Source organism: Geotrypetes seraphini, chromosome 4, assembly GCF_902459505.1.
Source record: "Geotrypetes seraphini chromosome 4, aGeoSer1.1, whole genome shotgun sequence".
Taxonomy (NCBI): Eukaryota; Metazoa; Chordata; class Amphibia; order Gymnophiona; family Dermophiidae; genus Geotrypetes; species Geotrypetes seraphini.
This window is the reverse complement of record NC_047087.1, coordinates 245,980,844-246,000,096: the sequence shown is the minus strand read 5'-3', so window position 1 is coordinate 246,000,096 and position 19,253 is coordinate 245,980,844. Positions and strand designations below refer to the sequence as shown.

The window sequence follows — 19,253 nt, the reverse complement described above, 5'->3', positions numbered from 1 at the left end:
CACGTAAGCCAATCTTTCATGTTGTAATCAAGGAGAAAAAATGATGATAAAGGGAAGCATTTATCTATTGACAATACTGCCAAGGCACTGTTTAATATTGGAATATAAGAGGGGGGGGAGGAACTACTACTACTTATTTCTTTATCATCCCTCCAGGCCAGCACAGAAACTGATGGGTTATAGCTCACCTCAACAAGCAGGTGGAGACTGAGATACAAACTTTTGACTGTAGTATAAGTGGGCTGTGCAGTCCCTAGTACAATCAGTCTACTCTGTCTGCAGCTGGTGGAGGTGGTAAACCTATGCAGTCTTTCCATGGTTTAGTGTGCTGTTGGATTTTAAATTGGCTGCCTTGTACCTGGTTGTGATGCTGGATTGAGCTTGGGGGACACTTTTAGGGATCTGTCAGGCATCGGAGCTACCACACTCGACTGGTTGAATCCCTCCCCCTATTTCCCCAACCTCCCTAACTACCGGCATATGGCTTTGAGAGCCAGTGGGGTATGTTCAAACAAAAGTTGTGTTGAAAAAAAAAAAAAGAAAAGCCCTGAGGCAGTGCTGGTATGAAGAAAAGTCTTCAAATAAGGTTAATTGATTTTTATTGCTAACCGGCACTTTATTTTCCCTTGTAGCGGTTTTCGCAATGAGCACTTTTAAGAAACTTAAAAAGTACTCAATGTGCTCCAGGCGTGTGGTGGATGCGGCCAGCGTGTGCACGAGCAGGGTTCCCCTTCACGCATGCACCACTCATTGGCAGCAGGCAGTGGGGCAGTCCGGGCTTCCCCTTCTGCCCACACAGGGATTTCCCCAGCCGTTGACGGTCAGGGAATGGAGGTTTCCCTAACCGCCAATGGTGCTGGGGACTCCCTTTTCGCAGCTGCTGGCTTGCCTGCTTTAGGAGCTGGGTCTGTTTAGGCCTCTTTGCCACCGCAGGCCTCGAGGGAGGATTTTTGAACAGGAAGCTCTGCCATTTTGTCTGCAACCTCAGGTGACCTTCCCCCTGTCTTAGAGAGATGGGAACAGGTTTCTGCTGGGTCTTCTGCTTTGGCAGTGAGTCCTTAGCCGCCAGGGGGGTTTGCCCCAGATTTTGTTTTGACCATGTACAGGGCATACTTGCAGGCGTCTGGGAGGTCCTGTTTCTTCCTCGGGGGGGGGGGGGAAGGGGCCTGTTTTTTTTTTGGGGGGGAGGGGCGGGAGCTTTTGCCTTCCGCATCTACCCTCGTTCGACCCCCCTCAGCATTGGCTTTGGCTCAGCTCTCCCCATCTTTGTCCAGTCGGCAGCGGGTTTCGTGGGAAGAGGATTTTATTGTTTGGAGATGCATTTTCTCCTGATGAGGACTTGGACCCCTTGTTGGACCTCCAAGATCCTCTTGGGGGGATAGATGACGCTGACGTGTGTTTGTTGGCAACAACAGCTGGCGAGGATGCGTCAGTGGTATGTGTTTTTCACCGGGAAGAGCTTCAGGAGCTTATTCTTCAGGATTCATGGGTTTTGCACTTTGAGGAGGATGCAGAAGAGCCCCTTCATGTGGTGGACCTCCTGTTTTTAGGGATCCGGGCAGCCTCCCATTCTTTTCCTATGCATCAGGATATTCGGGATGTGATGCACATGCAATAGAAGTCACCGGACACGCCCTTTCATTTGGTGCAGTCCATGGCTTGGCTTTATCCCATTCCTGATTGTGCAGGCTTAAGGGCAGCTGGTCATGGACCTGATGGTCATGAGTGTCAACACCAAAGTGCTAAAGTTCTTCAGTCAGCGCAGAGATTTCCATGCCGAGGGGCTGGATGCTCTGGTGCAAACTTGGCCGACGGAAAGCCTCCTGTATATTTTTTCCCAGTGGCCGATGGTGGGCAGAGTCCTCCTTCACATTGTTCATCACATCAGTGGTGTGATCCTGGTGGCTCCGAGCTGGCCCGTGGTGCACAGATCTGGTTTGTCTTAAGAACATAAGAATAGCCTTACTGGGTCAAACCAATAGTCCAAGCCCAGTAGCACGTTCTCATGGTGGCCATTCCAGTTCTTTAGTACCTGGCTAAAACCCAAGAAGTAGCAACATTCCATGTTACCGATCCAGGGCAAGCAGTTGCTTCCCCTTTGTCTTTCTTAATAAAAGACTATGGACTTTTTCTCCAGGAAATTGTCCAAACCTTTCTTAAAACCAGCTACACTATTCTCTTTTACCACAGCTTCTGGCAACACGTTCCAGAGCTTAACTATTCTCTGAGTGATAAAAAATTTCCTCCTATTGGTTTTAAAAGTATTTCCCTGCAATTTCATCGATTGCCCCTTAGTCTTTGTAATTTTTGATGGAGTGAAAAATCGATCCACTTGTACCCGTTCTACTTCACTCAGGATTTTGAAATCATATCTCCCCTCAGCTGTCTCTTTTCCAAGCTGAAGAAACTTAACCTTTTTAGCCTTTCCTCTTATGAGAGGAGTCCATCCCCTTTATCATCCTGGTCGTTCTTCTTTGAACCTTTTCTAGTGCCGCTATATCTTTCTTGAGATGAGACCAGAATTGAATGAAATACTCCAGATGAGGTCGCACCATGAAGCTATACAGGTGCATTCTTGTACAATCCCTCTAGAGCAGTGGTCTCAAACTCGCGGCCCGGGGGCCATATGTGGCCCGCCAGATGCTATTTTGAGGCCCTCGGTATGTTTATCATAATCACAAAAGTAAAATAAAATAGTTTCTTGATCATAGCTATAAATTACAATATTATTATTAAGACTTAGCCTAAAGAGTTTTACCTCATGCAAAATTGTCATTTCTTTAATAAGATATTAACTATTTTTTCTGAAGCCCGCCAAGTACCTACAAATCCAAAATGTGGCCCTGCAAGGGGTTTGAGTTTGAGACCACTGCTCTAGAGCCTGAACTATCAGGTAATGCATCCATTCCAGCCTTGGCTGCAGAACTTAAAAATAACACCAACTCCCTCTGCGATGTCACCTGTGCGGCCACTCCCCTTGAAGTTCAGTTTTGATTCTGCAGCCTTACTGAGAACTTCTAATTTATCCCAGGACAAGCAGGCAGGTATTCTCACTAGTGGGTGACGTCATCCAACGGAGCCCCGATGCGGACATCTCACAAGCATACTTGCTTGTAGAAACTTTTAGAAGTTTCGAGTTGCCCACACTGTGCATGCGCGAGTGCCTTCCCGCCCGATGCACCGGGCGTGTCTCCTCAGTTCTTTCTCTTCCGCAGAGCTGAGAAGTTTGCCTTCGAAACTCTCTGCGCGAAGTTCCTTTATTGTGCCTTCTGTGCCCGCAGTTTTGAGTTTTTTGGGCTCATTATCGTTGGCTCACGTTGCGTTTTATTGTTTAAAAAAAAAAAAATTTATTTAGATCGTTCGACCGGGCAGGCTGCGTGGCCGTGGCCCCGCGGCTTTGACCTTGCGGCGGAGCTTTTTCGGCCTATGTCCCGGCCTGTTACCGGTTTTAAAAAGTGTGTCAACTGCCAGCATGCAATTTCGTTGACGGACCTTCATCGACGCTTGTCTCGGGCCTCAATATCTTCCGAAATCGTGCCGGCCTTGCTCCACACTTACAGCACGTGCTTTTAAACGTCGCTGTATTTTGTGGGAGTCGCTGTTTAGCATGGAGGCGTCCCCGGTGCTGCCCTCTTCACAGAGCGCCACGCCTTCGACTTCCGATCCAACATCTTTGGCCTCGAGTCTGCTCAAGCCTGCCTCGTTCATGCCGGCTTCGACTCCGACGCCTGCTGCGGTGCCTTCCACTGTCTCCTCAGGTCAGGTAGCGCAGCCTCCCATTCCTCCAGTGGTGCTTAAGGTGCCTAAGGCCTCTAAGTCCAAGCCCCCTGGCGGTCGAGTTACCGATGTCCGTGCGGGAGGTCCCATTGCTGATGCGGATCCCTCTTTGCCGGCTTCGTTCCACGCCATGATAGAGAAGCGATTTGTCGAGCTCTTTACCAAAATTGGGCCGACGCTTCTCTCCCAGATCCAGCCTGGGCATGTGGAAGCCTCCTGCGAGGTCGAGCCGCCTCCGGTGCCTCCTCAGCGCACACTCTCGCTGCTGGGAGCAGAGTCTTGGCGAGTGTCTGGTCTGGCTTCGGGGCATGTCTCGCAAGGAGCAGAGTCTTTGTCCATGCCACCTTTGGAACCGATACCCTCGATGCATGGCTTGCCTGGACCGGAGACTTCCTCTGCGATGTCGAGCCTCGAGCCTTGGGGGGGCGCCTCTGGGGGCCTCATCTCAGCCTCTGCTGCTTCGATCCACAGCCTCCAGTCCCATCTACTCGGTGGCTGCCTCGGCTGGGCTTCGCTCGCCTCGTCACTCAAGGCCTGCTTCTCGACACAGCTCCTGTCGTCGATCGAGGCATTCATCGAGGCACTCATCGAGACACGCCTCGCCTCGTCGGAAGCAACCTTTCCGGGAGTTTTCCCCGGAGTACTCGCCTCTTCCTCCTATGCCAGAACTCGAGGACTGCGGGGGTTCGTTCTCCCCTTGCCGATCCTCGGCCTCTGCGGACCAGGCCGCCTCATCTTCTTCGAGCCCGTCTCGAGGCCCGGCCCTGGCGGACCAGTTGTCATTCTCGTTCTTCCTGAGGCAGATGGCGGTGTATCTGGATATCACCCTGGATTCGGGTTCCAAGTTCTCTAAGGAATATCTGGAGACGATGCATCTTCCTCAACCTCCTGCCGAGTCTCTCCGTCTGCCTCTAAATAAGCTTCTGGACCAGACTTTCATGAGATGCTTCGAGACCCCATACTCCCTCCCTGCGGTCCCAGGGAAGTTGGATGCTAGGTACCGCACGGTGCACCATAAGGGCTTCGACGGGGCACAGCTCTCACCAGTCTCTATTGGTTGAATCCTCTCTGAAGCAGTCTCATCCCTCCCAGGTCTATGCTTACATTCCTCCTGGCCGGGAGGGCAAAACCATGGACAGATTTGGCAGGCGCATCTTCCAGAACTCGATGATGGCTTCTCGAGTCCTGAATTACAGCTTTCATTTTGCGACCTACTTTGAGATTTTTCTATCCATTCTTCAAAAGATTTTGCCCTATCTGGACTCTCAGGCTCGCTTCGAGTACTCGGAAGTTCTGGCATTATTGTCCCAACTCCGCCTGCAGATGATGCAATCGTCTTACGACGCTTTTGAGCTCTCGGCCAGAGCAGCTGCTTGTTCGGTGGCCATGAGATGCTTGGCGTGGCTTCGCACCATTGATATGGACCTGAATCTCCAGGATAGGCTGGCGAACGTTCCCTGTGTGGGAGTGGACCTTTTCGACGAGTCCATTGATGCGGCAACGGAGAAGCTGTCCAAACATGAAAAATCTTTTCAATCTATTCTCCGCCAGAAGCCCAAGCCTGCTATCTCTCGTCCGTCTCGTCCAGCTGTGATTTATCAGAGGCGCTACCCGCCGAAGCAGGCCCCCACCATTCGGCCGCCGGTGAAGAGGCAGCATCAGCAGAAGCCCCAGCAAAAACCTTAGCCTTCAGCTGTCCCTAAGGCTCCCCAGCCTTTATGACTGTCTCATAGGGAGCATAACTTCCATCGTTCTGCCCTCCCTGCTTTTTCCCATCGGAGGTCGGCTCCATCATTTTTACCATCGATGGGACGACTATTACCACCGACCTCTGGGTCCTTTCCATCGTAAGAGAGGGATACTCTCTTCAATTCCATCATGTTCCTCCGGACCATCCTCCAAGAGAGTATCCTTCCAACTTAACCCAGACCGCCCTTCTTCTTCAGGAAGCTCAGGCTTTGCTCCGGCTTCATGCCGTCGAGCCCTGTGGACCAACAGAACAGGGGTTTTTACTCCCGGTACTTCCTTGTTCCGAAGAAGACAGGCAACCTGCGTCCTATTTTGGACCTCAGGGTGCTCAACAAGTTCCTGGTCAGGGAGAAGTTTCGCATGTTGACCCTGGCTTCCCTCTATCCCCTCCTCGAGCAGAACGACTGGTTATGCTCCCTGGATCTCAAGGAGGCCTACACTCATATTCCCATCCATCCGGCCTCCCGTCAATACCTCAGATTTCGGGTGGGACACCTTCATCTTCAGTACAGAGTGCTCCCTTTCGGCCTAGCTTCATCTCCCAGAGTCTTCACCAAATGCCTGGTTGTGGTGGCCGCAGCACTCAGGAACCATGGTCTGCAGGTGTTTCCCTACCTCGACGACTGGCTCATCAAGGATTCTACATCTCAGGGGGCCGTCCGGTCCACTCAGAGGACAATCTGGTTTCTGCAGAGTCTGGGATTCGAGATCAATTTTCCCAAATCCCATCTTCAACCTTCACAGTCTCTCCCCTTCATCGGAGCTGTTCTGGATACTATTCAACTCAGGGCGTTCCTTCCTCCTCAGCGCCTGGCGGCGCTTCTTCATCTTTGTCACTCGGTCTCTTCTTGTCCGTCCATCTCGGCGAGACACATGATGGTGCTCCTGGGCCACATGGTCTCTACGGTTCACGTGACACCTTTTGCCAGACTAAACCTGCGGATTCCTCAGTGGACCCTGGCTTCTCAATGGTCGCAGATCTCCGACCCTCTGACTCGTCACATCCAGGTCACTCCTGCTCTGCTGCAGTCGCTTCGCTGGTGGATGCTCTCTTCCAATCTTTCCAGAGGTTTGCTGTTTCACATGCCTACCCTTCAGAAGGTCCTCACGACCGACTCCTCGACCTATGCTTGGGGGGCTCATCTGGACGGGCTCCGCACCCAGGGCTATTGGAGAGTGCGGATCGTCTGTGCCATATCTATCTCCTGGAACTCAAGACGATTTTCAATGCTCTCACTGCTTTTCAGCATCTGCTTCACGACATAGTGGTCCTCATTCGTATGGACAATCAGGTCGCCATGTATTATGTCAACAAGCAGGGAGGCACGGGATCGGCCTCCCTCTGTCAGAAAGCTCTGAAAGGTTGGGATTGGGCGATTTACCACAACGCCTTCCTCAAAGCTGTCTACATTCATGGGGTGGACAATGCCTTGGCGGACAACTTGAATCGTCTTCTACAGCCTCACGAGTGGACTCTCCATTCCACGCCCCTTCATCAAATCTTCTCCCTGTGGGGAACGCCTCAGATAGACCTCTTTGCAGCTCCCCACAACTTCCAACTGCCTCAGTTCTGCTCCAGGATCTACACTCCTTATCGTCTCGAGGCAGATGCTTTTCTTCTGGACTGGGGGAATCTCTTTCTGTATGCGTTTCCTCTCATTCAAAAGACTCTGGTCAAGCTCAAGTCCGACCGGGCCACCATGATTCTGATTGCTCCTTGGTGGCCCAGACAACCTTGGTACTCCCTCCTTCTGCAACTCAGCTGCAGGGAGCCCTTCCTTCTGCCAGTGTTTCCATCTCTGCTTACGCAGCATCAGGGATCTCTGCTTCATCCCAACCTGTAGTCACTACACCTGACAGCTTGGTTCCTCTCAGCGTAACTTCCCTTCAGTTTTCACCAGCTGTGCGGGATGTTTTGGAAGCTTCAAGGAAGCCTGCTACTAGACAATGCTATTCCCAGAAATGGACTAGATTCTCTACTTGGTGTTTTTCTCATCACAAGGAACCTCAACATGCCTCCTTGTCCTCTGTTTTGGACTACCTTTTGCACCTGTCTCATTCTGGTCTCAAGTCTACATCGATCAGAGTCCATCTTAGTGCAATTGCTGCTTTCCACCAGCCTCTTCAGGGGAAACCTCTTTCTGCACATCCTGTGGTTTCCAAATTCATGAAATGACTTTTCCATGTCAATCCTCCCCTCAAACTGCCTCCAGTGGTTTGGGACCTCAATGTTGTTCTTTCTCAACTTATGAAGCCTCCCTTTGAACCTCTTAACAAGGCTCCTCTGAAATTTCTCACTTGGAAAGTGGTGCTTCTCATTGGCCTCACTTCTGCCCGTTGAGTGAGTGAACTTCAAGCATTGGTTGCGGATCCGCTCTTTACAGTGTTTCATTATGACAAGGTGGTCCTTCGCACTCATCCCAAATTCCTCCCCAAGGTGGTCTCGGAATTTTATCTGAATCAATCCATTGTTCTTCCTGTGTTTTTTCCGAAGCCGCATTCTCATCCTGGAGAATCAGCTCTTCACACTCTGGACTGTAAGCGTGCTTTGGCTTTCTACCTGGAACGCACCAAGCCTCACAGAACTGCTCCTCAACTTTTCATCTCTTTTGATCCGAACAAGTTGGGACGCCCTATCTCTAAGTGCACCATCTCCAACTGGATGGCGGCTTATATCTCTTTCTGTTATGCCCAGGCTGGATTACCCCTTCACAGTAAAGTTACAGCCCATAAGGTAAGAGCAATGGCAGCCTCTGTAGCCTTCCTCAGATCGACACCGATTGAGGAGATTTGTAAAGCTGCCACTTGGTCCTCGGTTCATACCTTCACCTCACACTATTGTCTGGATACCTTCTCCAGACGGGATGGACAGTTTGGCCAAACAGTGTTACAAAATTTGTTCTCCTAAGTTGCCAACTCTCCCACCATCCCATTGTAGTAAGCTCGGAGGTCACCCACTAGTGAGAATACCTGCCTGCTTGTCCTGGGATAAAGCAATGTTACTTACCGTAACAGTTGTTATCCAGGGACAGCAGGCAGCTATTCTCACATCCCACCCACCTCCTCTGGGTTGGCTTCTCTGCTGGCTATCTGAACTGAGGAGACACGCCCGGTGCATCGGCTTGAAGGCACTCGCACATTGCGCGGTATGGGCAAATCGAAACTTCTAAAAGTTTCTACAAGCAAGTATGCTTGTGAGATGTCCGCATCGGGCTCCGTTGGATGATGTCATCCACTAGTGAGAATAGCTGCCTGCTGTCCCTGGATAACAACTGTTACGGTAAGTAACATTGCTTATCCCAGGACAAGCAGGCAGGTATTCTCACTAGTGGGTGATGTCATCCGACAGAGCCCCGATACGGACATCTTGCAAGCATGTCTTGCTTGAAGAAACTCAGAAGTTTCGAGATGCCCGCACCGCGCATGCGCCAGTGCCTTCCCGCCTGATGGTCCGGGCGTGTCTCCTCAGTTCTTTTTCTTCCGCGGAGCTGAGAAGTCTATCTTCAATTTGCGCCCATTGAATCTCTTTTTTGCCTTCTTTTTTTGCCGCGGGTTGAGTTCTTTTGGCTCTCCTGTGCATTTATTTCTTTCTTTGATTTCTTTTTTCAAAAAAAAAAAAATTTTTCCTTCCGATACCGGGTCGGCCGCGTGGCTGGGGCCCCGCGCCTTCGACCTTGCGGCGGAGCTTTTCCGGCCTATGTCCCGGCCGATTACCGGTTTTAAAAAGTGTAGCAAGTGCCAGCGCGCGATTTCGCTCACGGACCCTCATCGACGCTGCTTACAGTGTCTGGGACTGGATCACTTCCCGAAATCGTGCCGGCCTTACTCCACTCTGACGGCGAGAGCGTTTAAGCGTCGCTGTCTGCTGTGGGAGTCCATGTTCAAGATGGAAGCTTCATCGGATCCTGCAGCTTCGACTCCTTCGGCGAAGCCCTCTGCCTCCCCGGCTGCTTCGGGCCTCCTGAAGCCGGCATCGTTCACACTGGTTTCGGCCCCAACTTCGGCGCCGGTGCCTTCATCCGTCTCCTCGGAGCAGGTATCGACCCCGACTGTTCCGCCAGTGGTGCTCAAGGTGCCGAAGACTGGCAAGCAGAAGCACGCAGCACCCAAGGAGCGCGGAGACCGTGCGGAAGGGCCCCCTTTTGGTGCGGATCCCTCCATATCGGCTTCGTTGCGGTCCATCCTGGAGGCTCAGTTCGTGGAGCTCATGCAGACCATGGGGCCTCGGCTGATTGCCACCATCCAGGGTGACCTTCCAGCTTCGGCTTCGAGGGGCGGACCACCCCCTCCTCCTCCTCCTCGCCGCACGACCTCGTTGCTCGGCGAGGAGGAGCGGCGAGCGGTGTCCGGGTCCTCGAGGAGGTCCTCCGTTAGCGCTGTACCTCCTTTGGAACCGATTCCCTCGAGGAGGGCCTCCCTTAGTGATATGCCTCCCTTGGAGCCCATCCCCTCGAGGAAAGCCTTGTTTAGTGACCTGCCTCCCTTGGAACCGATTACTCTGCCCCATGACTCAGTATGGCGTCCACCTTCGGGGCCACCCAGTCCTGGGCATAGCAGGAAGCAGGACGAGTTCTTCCGAACCCCCTATCAAACCTGGGCGTCGTCGGGGAGGTGCCGCCTCTGCGATCGACGACATCGAGTCCAATCTGCTCCTTGGAGGCGTCTGACCCAGTTTCTCACAGACGGGCTCCTTCCCCTTCCAGGCATCGGGAGGGGCATCGATCCAGACATTCTTTGAAGCATTCCTCTCGACACTCGACTGTCTCGCCTCAGAAGAAATTGCCTCGGTTGGGGTATGCGGCTTCGACTGGGTCTCCTCCTCCGGGCCCGGAGTTCGAGGACACCGAGGTTTTCTACTCGTCCTGTTGCTCGCAGGCCTCTCTGGAGCCTGAAGCCTCTTCTTCTTCTAGTCCGTCTCGCAGACCGGCGACGGCGGACCAACTGTCTTTTTCATCGTTCCTCAGGCAGATGGCGGATGACATGGACATTACTCTCGATGCTGGGTCTCGATATTCCAAGGAGTACCTCGATACCATGCACTTGCCTCGTCCTCCAGCAGAGTCCTTGCGGCTTCCCCTGCACAAGCTCCTCGACCAGACCTTCATGCGATGCTTCGAGTCTCCTTACTCTATCCCTGCGGTCCCTGGCAAATTGGATGTGCGGTACCGCACGGTGCATCATAAAGCCTTCGAGGGTCCTCAGCTTTCTCACCAGTCCCTCCTGGTCGAATCCTCGCTCAAGCGGTCTCATCCTGGCCAGGTCAATGCTTCAGTGCCTCCGGGCCGCGAGGGCAGAACCATGGATAAGTTTGGTCGACACATCTATCAGAATTCGATGATGGCGTCTCGAGTCCTGAATTACAATTTCCACTTTGCAGCCTACTTGGAATTTTTTCTGCCTGTGCTTCGGAAGTTCACACCATACATCGAATCCCAAGCTAGGTTTGAGTTTGAAGAAGTGGTTGCTTCGCTGTCCCAACTTCGGCTTCGGTTAATGCAATCTGCCTATGATGCGTTCGAGCTCTCCGCCCGAGCGGCGGACTGCTCGGTGGCGATGCGCCGGTTGGCCTGGTTGCGGATCATTGATATGGACCCGAATCTTCAGGACCGCCTGGTGAATGTCCCGTGTGCTGGGGCGGATCTTTTTGACGAATCCATCGAGACTGTCACGAAGAAGTTGTCTGACCACGAAAAGTCCTTCCAATCCATCCTTCGGCCGAAGTCTAAGCCTCAGCAGTCTCGACCTTCTCCGCCGTTGATTTATCAGAGGCGTTATCAGCCGAGGCAAACTCCACCTGCGAGGCAACCGGCGAAGCGTCAGCCTCCCCAGAAGGGTCAGCCTAAGTCTCAGTCGCCTGCTGTCCCTAAGACCATTTAGCCTTTTTGACTGTCTCGTCGAGGGCATAACCAACCTCGTTCTGCCTCCCCCTGTTTTTCCCATCGGAGGGCGCCTCCATCATTTTTATCATCGCTGGGAGGCCATAACAACCGACCTCTGGGTCCTTACTATCATCAAAGAAGGATACTCTCTTCATTTCCATTGTGTCCCTCCGGACCAGCCTCCAAGAGAGTATCCTTCCAACTTGACTCAGACCGCCCTTCTTCTTCAGGAAGCTCAGGCTTTGCTCCGGCTTCGTGCCGTGGAGCCGGTTCCGACGAACCAACTGAACCAGGGGTTTTACTCCCGGTACTTCCTTGTTCTGAAGAAGACGGGCGACCTGCGACCCATTTTGGACCTCAGGGTCCTCAACAAATTCCTAGTCAAAGAGAGATTTTGCATGCTGACACTTGCTTCTCTCTACCCCCTCCTCGAGCAGAACGACTGGTTATGCTCTCTGGATCTCAAGGAGGCCTACACTCATATTCCCATTCATCCGGTCTCTCGCAAGTTCCTCAGATTTCGGGTGGGACATCTCCATCTGCAGTATCGAGTGCTTCCATTCGGCCTGTCTTCGTCCCCCAGAGTCTTCACCAAATGTCTGGTGGTGGTGGCCGCGGCCCTCCGGAACCAAGGTCTTCAGGTATTCCCCTACCTTGACGACTGGCTGATCAAGGCTCCCTCGGCCTCGGGGGTCCTCTCTGCGACCCTGTCAACGATTCTGTTCCTGCAGAGTTTGGGATTCGAGATCAACTTTCCCAAGTCTCATCTACAGCCGACCCAGTCTCTTCCCTTCATCGGGGCTGTCCTGGATACCGTACGTCTCAGAGCATTCCTTCCTTCTCAGCGCATGGATGCTCTTCTTCGTCTCTGCCAGTCTGTGTCTTCTCGCCAGACCATCTCAGCGAGACACATGATGGTCCTTCTGGGCCACATGGCCTCTACAGTTCATGTGACGCCATTTGCCAGACTCCACCTCAGACTTCCTCAGTGGACCCTGGCATCTCAGTGGACTCAGGTGTCGGATCCGTTGACTCGACACATCACAGTCACTCCTGCTCTTCTGCAGTCTCTGCTCTGGTGGATGACCTCTTCGAATCTATCCAGAGGTTTGCTGTTTCATTCTCCTCCCCACCAGAAGGTTCTCACAACCGATTCCTCGACCTATGCCTGGGGAGCGCATCTGGATGGGCTTCGCACTCAGGGATTCTGGACCTGTGCGGACCGACTCCATCTAATCAATCTTCTGGAGGTCAGAGCCATCTTCAATGCTCTTCAAGCTTTTCAACATCTGCTTCACGACATGGTGGTCCTCATTCGCACCGACAATCAGGTCGCCATGTATTATGTCAACAAGCAAGGGGGCACGGGCTCGGCCTCCCTCTGCCAGGAAACTCTCAGAGTCTGGGATTGGGCGGTTCGCCACAACACCTTCCTCAAGGCTGTCTACATTCAGGGGAGGGACAATGTCTTGGCGGACAAACTGAATCGTCTTCTCCAGCCTCACGAATGGACACTCCACTCCAAGCCCCTTCATCAGATCTTTGCTCAGTGGGGAACGCCTCAGATAGACCTCTTTGCGGCTCCCCACAATTTCAAGCTGCCTCAGTTTTGCTCCAGGATCTACGCTCCTCATCGCCTCGAGGCAGATGCTTTTCTGCTGGATTGGGGAATCGCTTTCTGTATGCGTTTCCGCATTCCCTCTCATTCAAAAGACTCTAGTCAAACTGAAGTCCGAATATGCCACCATGATTCTGATAGCTCCTCGGTGGCCCAGGCAACCTTGGTTCTCCCTTCTACTTCAACTCAGCAGCAGGGAACTGTACCTACTTCCAGTGTTTCCTTCACTGCTTACTCAGCATCAGGGGTCTCTGCTTCATCCCAACCTGCAGTCTCTCCACCTGACAGCTTGGTTCCTCTCAACGTAACTCCGCACCAGTTTTCCCAGGCAGTGAGGGATGTCTTGGAGGCTTCCAGGAAGCCTGCTACTCGTCAATGCTACTCCAAAAATGGACTAGATTTTCTTTATGGTGTATTTCCAATTCTAAGGAGCCTCAGCGAGCCTCCTATCCTCTGTTTGGACTATCTTTTACATCTGTCTCAGTCTGGTCTCAAGTCGACATCTATACGAGTCCACCTGAGTGCTATTGCGGCTTTCCATCAGCCTCTACAAGGGAAACCTCTCTCTTCTCATCCTGTGGTTTCCAGATTTATGAAAGGACTTTTCATGTCAATCCTCCTCTCAAACCGCCTCCAGTGGTTTGGGATCTAAATGTTGTCCTTTCTCAGCTTATGAAACCTCCTTTTGAGCCTTTGAGCAAGGCTCCACTAAAGTTTCTCACTTGGAAAGTGGTTTTTCTGGTGGCCCTCACATCTGCTCGCAGGGTCAGTGAGCTTCAGGCCTTGGTGGCGGACCCACCTTTCACAGTGTTCCATCATGACAAGGTGGTCCTCCACACTCACCCGAAATTCCTGCCTAAAGTGGTCTCTGAATTTCACCTCAACCAATCCATTGTGCTTCCAGTGTTCTTTCCAAAGCCTCATTCTCATCCTGGAGAATCAGCTCTTCACACTCTGGACTGTAAACGTGCTTTGGCTTTCTACTTGGATCGCACCAAACCACACAGAACTGCTCCTCAACTTTTCGTCTCCTTTGATCCAAACAAGTTGGGACGACCTGTATCGAAGCGCACCATCTCCAACTGGATGGCGGCTTGTATCTCTTTCTGCTATGCCCAGGCTAGATTACCCCTTCCCTGTAAGGTCACAGCCCATAGGGTCAGAGCAATAGCAGCCTCTGTAGCCTTCCTCAGATCGACACCGATTGAGGAGATTTGTAGGGCTGCCACTTGGTCCTCGGTTCATACGTTCACCTCTCATTATTGTCTGGATACTTTCTTCAGACGGGATGGGCAGTTTGGCCAAACTGTGTTACAAAATTTGTTCTCCTAAGTTGCCAACTCTCCCTCCATCCCATTGAGCTTAGCTTGGAGGTCACCCACTAGTGAGAATACCTGCCTGCTGTCCTGGGATAAAGCAATGTTACTTACCGTAACAGTTGTTATCCAGGGACAGCAGGCAGCTATTCTCACGTCCCACCCACCTCCCCTGGGTTGGCTTCTCTGCTAGCTACCTGAACTGAGGAGACACGCCCGGACCATCGGGCGGGAAGGCACTGGCGCATGCGCGGTGCGGGCATCTCGAAACTTCTGAGTTTCTTCAAGCAAGACATGCTTGCAAGATGTCCGTATCGGGGCTCTGTCGGATGACATCACCCACTAGTGAGAATAGTTGCCTGCTGTCCCTGGATAACAACTGTTACGGTAAGTAACATTGCTTTTTCTTCTGCTCGTGATTTTATTTCTCAATTCCTAGTATTATTTTCTTTGTTTGCCCATCGTGCTGCGGATCAACTCTGTGCGAGTGATCCTTCGGCGGGAGATCGCAGACATTTTAATGTTTGTCTGCTTCTGGAGGGTGCTCTGTAAGCCTGAAACTGAAGTAAGCCTTCTGGAAAGCCTGCAGATTGAATTGGGTCTCCAGGTTCGGGAGTCATCTCTCCCCTGGTTTATCCCAAAGGGGGTAGAGCGCAGGCTGCTGTCGGTTCCGAGGAGGTACGCCGGGATCGGAATCGTGCCGCGTGTCTTCCCTGATTTCTCTGAGGGGTCCTGGTGGTTCAGGATCTTAGGTGACAGGGAAGTTGAGGCAGCCAGAAGAACTGAAATATCCAGTTTAATCAGCTCCTGAGGTAATGATCTCCCTATGCCTGTACTGTGTATTGCTGGCTGCCATTGAGATGCACTGCAGCACATGACTGTGGTGTCTGTGAGTCACAGAGTTTGCCAATTTTGGGGGGTGCTCAAATCGTGGTTTTGGGAGTTTCCCTGCATGCCCTGGTCTCCCCCCCCTGTAAAATCCTAAAATCGCCGTGTTAGCCATTTTCCTGTGTTTTTCCCTGGGTGTTTTAATGCAAAATCGGCACCTGCAGCGGTCTATCTTGGATTTTCTGAAAAGTTTTTCATAAGAATTGCCGCTGCTGGGTCAGACCAGTGGTCCATCATGCTCAGCAGTCCGCTCACGCTGGCGGCCACTCTAGGTCAAGACCAGCACCCTAACTGAGACTAAGCCCTACCAGCCCCCGTTCTTGTTCAGTAGGAACTTGTCTAACTTTGTCTTGATCCTGGATGGTGTTTTTCCTATAACAGCCTCCGGAAGAGCGTTCCAGCTTTTTAAGAATTTTAAGCAGCGTGTGCCAGATTTTAAGGATAAATGGGTTGCACAAGTGGGATCTCTAAGAGGGTAAATTTTGGGGGAGGGTCATCAAGTTGACAGACTTGATGGTATGGGATATCTAAGAGGGCAAAGTTAGGGGATGGGTCATTAGTGTGGGCTATGGGATATCTAAGAGGGCAAAAGTTAGGAGGGGTGGTCATTAGTGATGGGCAGACTTGATGGGATATGGCCCTTTTCTGCCGTCATTTTTCTGTGTTTCTGCCACTCTCTGGGTGAAGAAGAACTTCTTATACGTTTGTACGGAATCTATCCCCTTTCAACTTTAGAGAGTGCCCTCTCGTTCTCCCTATCTTGGAGAGGGTGAACAACCTGTCCTTATCTACTAAGTCTATCCCCATTCAGTACCTTGAAATGTTTCGATCATGTCCCCTCTCAATATCATCTGTTCGAGGGAGAAGAGGCCCAGTTTCTCTAATCTTTGCTGTACGGCAGCTTCTCCAACCCCTTAACCATCTTAGTCACTCTTCTCTGGACCCTTTCAAGTAGTACCGTGTCCTTCTTCATGTACGGTGACCAGTGCTGGATGCAGTACCATGGCCCGGTACAGCAGGACGATAACCTTCTCAGATCTGTTCATGATCCCCTTCTTTATCATTCCTAGCATTCTGTTGCCCTTTTTGCCGCCGCCACACATTGCGTGGACAGTTTCATCGACTTGTCGATCAAAACTCCCTTTCATGGGAGGTCTCTCCAAGTAACCCGCCCCGGACATCCTGTATACATGCATGATATTTTAGGTTACCGACATGCATCACTTATACACTTATCCACGTTGAATCCACATCTGCCAATGTTGATACCCATTCCTCGAGCCTGATTATATCACGTTGCAGATCTCGCAATCCCCCTGCATCTTCACTTCTCTGAATAACTTTGTATCGTCCGCAAATTTAATCACCTTCGCTTGGTCGTAACCTATGTCCAGATCGTTTATAAAGATGTTAAAAAAGCACGGGTCCAAGCACTGAGCCCTGTGGCACCCCACTGGTGAGGCTCTTCCAGTCTGAGTATTGTCCATTTACCCCCACTTTCTGTTTCCTATGCTCCAGCCAGGTTTTTTATTTATTTTTTATTATTATTTATTCAATTTATAGATATACAATAACAATATCTATATAAAGGAAAAAAAAAAAGAGAGATTACATATAAGTTAAACAAGAAAATTAAAATATATTGCCTAAGGATTAAACAATCTCTCTAAATATAAGTCCACAATTTGGGAGAAGCAATACACATTCCATCATGGGATCTGATAGTTCATCAAAGTAATATAAAATTAACCAAATCAGTGGTGCAGTGTACATCTTCTAATTTATTAAGGACTAAGTCGCGTAGAGGTACTGGGAGGGATTACTCCTTTTCCCTCAAGAAAAAACCTTAACTGAGGAGGGTCAAAGAAGGTATAAGAATGTTAATCCAAAAGGATCAAACATTTACAAGGATATCTAAGTTGAAATTTAGCACCCAAAGACAGTACTGGTTGTCTCAATTGCAGGAACTCTTTCCTTCTAGTTTGGGTTATCTTTGAAACATCTGGAAACATATAAATCTTAGAATCCATAAAGGTCACCTCTTTAAGCCTAAAAAAGCCTAAGAAGTGCCTCTTTATCTTGTTGGAAAACAAAAAGTAACCAGAAGTATAGAATATGAGATGGCTTCATCCACTGAGGTTTCTAATATTCTTGTTTAGTCCATTGCACTCATCGAATCAGGTAATGCCTCTGGTTGTGAAGCCTTCTTAGATATTGGAAGGAAATATATCTTATGTAAAGGTGGAAGTCCAGACTCAGGGTATTTAAACACTTCCATTAAAAATTTCTTAAATAGATCTCTTGGAGACATTGCCAGAACCTTAGGAAAGTTGAGAATTCTTAAATTAAGCATTTTAGTATAATTTTCCATATTTTCAACTTTCTTTACTAGCAAAATTCTATCTTGCATTAAAGTAACTTGAGATTTTTGTATCCCTTGAACCTGTTCGTCCAAGGAGTCCATTCTTACCCCCTGTGTCTTCATTCCTTCCTGTAGTTCTTCAGTCTTTTTTCCATTACGTTGACTAGGGTAGTGTACCTGCACAAAGCTGGTACAAGGAGACTAAAGCTTCCAGATAGACTCCAACGTGAACTCTGTTGGCCTTTCCAGTGGGGGGAATAGTTGGAATCTGTCTTCCCTCTGGCAAAGGCTTGTCTGCTCTCTCCTCGGTCTCTTCAGCTGCCGGGAGTACATCCAGTCACACCGGAGAGCCCTCCAGCTCAAGAAGAAAAGTAACTTCCTGTCCCTTCTGAGCCACCATAGTTCCCCTTTCTTGTGGCTGCTGAGGAGGGACAAGTCCTGCTGGGCTGAGCGATACCGAGTGCCGAGACCTCCCTCCGACTTGGCATAGCCGGTTCGCCCTGGTGCGAAGATGTTAGGAAGCCGTCCATCGTCCCCCGTTGTCGCGAGGTGAGTTCAGGTTGCCAGGCTGTGGCAGCCACTCTCCCCTTCCTTTTCAGCATCGGGGAAATCGAGGAAATCCTCGTTGAGAGGTAAGAAGAAAATTTTTAGCTGGAGGACAGAAAGTCGGCATTCTCACTGCAACGCAGCCATCTTGCTTCTTCTGCTCCAGCCAGTTTTTAATCCATGTGAGTATTTCACCCTCGATTCTATGACTCGCAATTTTCCAAAGTAGTCGTTCATGCGGAACCTTGTTGAATGCCTTCTGAAAATCCAGATATACAATGTCGACCGGCTCGCCCTTGTCTATCTGTCTGTTTACTCCCTCAAAGAAATGCAGCAAGTTCGTCAAACACTATCTGCCTTTGCTAAAACCGTGCTGACTGGTCCTCATCAGACAGTGTCCGTCGAGGTGATCAATGATGCTGTCCTTTATCAGTGACTCTACCATCTTTCCCAGTACCGAGGTCAGATTCACTGGTCTGTAGTTTCCCAGATCTCCCCTAGAACCTTTCTTGAAGATCGGCGTAACATTCGCCACCTTCCAGTCTTCTGGGCAAGCAGGCAGCATATTCTCTACATTTGGGTGACGTCATCCATGGAGCCCCATAGCAGACAGCCTCGCAAGCAAACTTGCTTGAAGATTTTCAAAGTTTGCGAGTGCTGCACCGTGCATGCGTGAGTGCCTTCCTGCCCGAGTCAGGGCACACATCTCAGCGTGGCATGAGTTCTTAGTTTTCTGCGGAGCCAGAAAGCCCTGTCTCTCAGCTCTGCGTGTAATCTAAGTGCCTTCTTGCACCGCGGCTTGCTTTGTTGTTTTTCTTCAAGTTAGTCGCTGTGCGGCATATCTTCAAAAAATTTTTTTATCTTCTTCCATTCATTCGGCCTTGGTGACCCTGGGTTTCGACCAGGGCGCCTGGCCTTATTCGGCCGTGGCTAGCCTTTTTCCCTATGTACCGTCCTGTCACCGGGTTTATGAAGTGCATGCAGTGTGGTCGGTTAATTTCTATTATCGACCCTCATCGTTGGTGCATTCAGTGCCTGGGCTCCGACCATCGGACTAAGTCTTGCCCACGCTATGCCACTCTCAGACCGCAGGCCCTTCATAGGCGGCGTGCCCGGAT

General features: G+C 50.8%; 1 protein-coding gene across 6 annotated transcripts in view; it reads left to right on the top strand.

Moving 5' to 3' along the window:
- Positions 1 to 19,253, top strand: part of CDK1 (cyclin dependent kinase 1) — a 124,038-nt gene that overhangs the window by 90,073 nt on the left and 14,712 nt on the right. The gene's annotated exons all lie outside the window — the stretch shown is intronic.